The sequence below is a fragment of the Cricetulus griseus genome, unplaced genomic scaffold (assembly GCF_003668045.3).
Source record: "Cricetulus griseus strain 17A/GY unplaced genomic scaffold, alternate assembly CriGri-PICRH-1.0 unplaced_scaffold_6, whole genome shotgun sequence".
Lineage (NCBI taxonomy): Eukaryota > Metazoa > Chordata > Mammalia > Rodentia > Cricetidae > Cricetulus > Cricetulus griseus.
Genome location: NW_023277363.1, coordinates 828,680 through 831,724, shown reverse-complemented (window position 1 = coordinate 831,724; position 3,045 = coordinate 828,680). Strand labels below are relative to the sequence as shown.

Here is a 3,045-nt window from a genome sequence, read left to right as displayed (position 1 = left end):
ACTGCTGATTTTTTGAAGGGCATAAGCCCGCCCCCAAGATGACGTTTGTGTACAGAGAGTTGCCAGAGAAACAAGATTTGGCTCTGGGGGTTGAACTGCGGTGGTTGAAGTCCTCACTGCTGCTCCTCTGCCATCCTCATAAAGAGCTAAATTTGATAGACAGTCAGGAGATTTGATCCTGGTTGTACAATTAATTCAGACTACAGACTTCTGAGATGTGTTCCCAGTCCAGTATTCCAGAAAAACCCGGAAAATATGGGATTTCACTTGTTCTTTGAAGATAAAGCCAGAAGATTGCTTCAATGAGTTCTAGAAAGAAAAGGCCTCATGTTGGTGAGCAGCATGTTGCTGAAGGAGATGACTTCATGAAGCTGATGCCAAGTAACAGGCGTGTCAGAAAGGGGACAAATAGTTCCTCAGGACAGAAGTCAGCCGAGACGACTAGTCTTAAGTCACATCTTCCAAGAAGACCACAGGCCATCCAGCCACAAAACGTCTCTCGGTGGAGAGAGGTCTCTCGGATGAGACAGCCTGCACAGTAGAGAAAAAGTCATCCCCTGAGAAGGTTGGCATGGCAGAGAAAAGATACACTGCTATGAACTCCTACGTGAGGGTTAAGACCCCCTTGGGTGAGATGCTTCTGCTAGGTGATGGCAGTTGCGATGAAGAAGAAACACCTGCTAAAGGGAAAAGAGCCTCTGCCAAAAAGCACCAGTCCAAGAATCAACTCTTTGGAATGAGGCATCGCGTTTCTGAGAAAAGTCACTTAGTCGAGAAGCCTCTCTCAGCTGAGAAAGACATTCTTACTCAGAGAGGTTGCCTTAACAAGAAAAGACTGCTTACAGAAAAAAGTTGTAGTACAGAGGAAGGTTGTTTGGCTGAGAGAGGTTCCGATGACGAGAGAGACCACCATGTTGAGAGACGTCAACCAGCAAGGAAAGGTCTTTCTACTAAGAAGAGTCCATCTCCTTAGAAAAGTTACTTGGATGGGAGAGGACACTCTATGGAAAACCATCACCCACAATAGAATAACTGCACAGCCAAGAAAATTAGCTGGGCAGAGAGGGATCGCCAGATAGAGGGAGACCGTTCTATGAATAGAGGACTCTCCACAGAGAAAGATCAACCTGTAGGGAGAGGTCGGCCTGACAAGAACTAGAAGAGAAGGGTTACTCAGCAAAACAGAGTCGATCTGCAGGGAGAGGGAGCTCCATCAAAAGCCACTGTGCAGAGAAGGTTCGCCGGATTTTCTTGGTAAAATTGTCATGGAGCAGATTCTTGGCAGGTAAAGGCAGCACTACTAAGAGAGGTCGCGGCATCCAAAGCTGCCCTGCAGTAGAGGGTCCCTCAGTGGACAGGGGTAAGACTGCAAAGAGACGACCTCCAACAGCAAAAGATCACTCCACAGGGAGAAGTCGTCGTGAGAAGAAAGTGGCCCTGGACTGGAAGGTTGCTCAGTCAAAAGAGTCAACTTGGCAAGGAGCTTATCCTTTGCAGAAGAAGATGTCCCTACAGGGGAGGTCACTTCATAAGAAGACCCCCTGCAGAGGAGGGTCGATTGTTGGAAAGGGGTTACACCTTGGAGAAAAGATCTTCCACAGGGAAAGAACACAGGACAAGGAGAAGTCGCCCCCAGAAGAAAAGAAGCCCTACAGAGGAGAGTCAGTCAGCAGATAGGGGACACTCTGCAGGGTAAAATCGCCCCACAGGAAGAGGTAATCTTCCAAAGAAAAGCTTCAGTGCAGAGAGTAGTTGCTCTATCAAAAAGGGTCACCCTGCAGAGAACGGCCTATCTTCCAAGATAATTCACTCTGCAGAGAAAGTTCACTCTGGGGAGAGAGGCCACCCTGCTAAGAAAAAGAGACAGCTCTCTGCCAAAAAAGGGAACACGGAGAAAAAAATTGTTCTGGGGAGTGTTGAGGTTCTGGACAGCAACACTGTTGAGGAAAGTAGCACAGGAGAAAATGCATGTTATGTGGAGAAAGTAATAACCCCGAGGAGAAAGGCTTTCTTGTAGAGAAACTCTCTTCAGGATACATGCCTATGGTGCCAGTGCCAGAGTACGTGAAAAATATTTCAGATGAGGAAAGTAACACAGGAGAGAATGGCTGCTCTGTGGAGGAAGGTCATCACTCCATGAAGCAAGGCTTTCATGTGGAGTAACCTTCTTCAGGATCCATGCCTACAGTGACAGTGCAAGAGTATATGAAAAATGCTCCAGAAAGCAGATTTGGCAGTGCAACCAGCCAAGTATCCCAGGTCCCTCATCAGAATGTGGCTGGGGCTGTCACCAATGGTCAGTGTATACAGGCAGTGAACCTGAGAATGGGAGTTGGATTGAAGTTGCCTCAAGAACTAAAAGCATGTCTTGTTGAAAACTGGGACTTGGTAAACAAGCAGAAGCAGTTTTTCCAACTCCCTGCTTAGAAGAATGTAGATCACATTCTCGCAAGCTATGTGATTTTCTTGAAGTCACAGGGAAATTCTGATAATACGGAATTTTCCATTGATGAATTTTTGTATGGAATTAGAGAGAATTTCAACAAGATGCTGGTCAACCAGCTGCTCTACCAGTTTGAAAAACCCCAGTATGCCGAAATCCTCCTTGCTTACCCAGATATTCCGATGTCTCAGATTTATGGGGCTGTACAACTCCTGAGATTATTTGTAAACATTGGGACTGCTTTGGCCCATTTGTCACTTAACAGGCACAGTCTTATGTCAGTGTCCAGCTATATGCATGGTTTCCTTAAGTACCTAGCAGAGAATTCCACTCCTCTGTTTGGTGCAAGCAATTACATAGTGGCCTCTGTTGCATATTGATTCAAAGCCTTGTGACGGTCTGCAGACCACTCTGTTATCACCTAGAACAGTAAACCTTTCTATCTTTGCTGACTTCATTTCATATTTGATGTTCTTGAAAACTATCCAGGTACAACAGGGATTAATATTTCTGGTTGCTTATTGTTCTGTTCAGAAATAAAAATATTAAATGTTCAAAACAAATAAATGTTCACTAAAAAAATTTTGTTACTCATTTGACAA

The 3,045-nt window shown here is 45.3% G+C and overlaps 1 pseudogene; it reads left to right on the top strand.

The window, feature by feature from the left end:
- Positions 1 to 2,325: 2,325 nt before the first annotated feature.
- Positions 2,326 to 2,823, top strand: LOC113838372 (annotated as a pseudogene).
- The last annotated feature ends 222 nt before the right edge of the window (positions 2,824 to 3,045 follow it).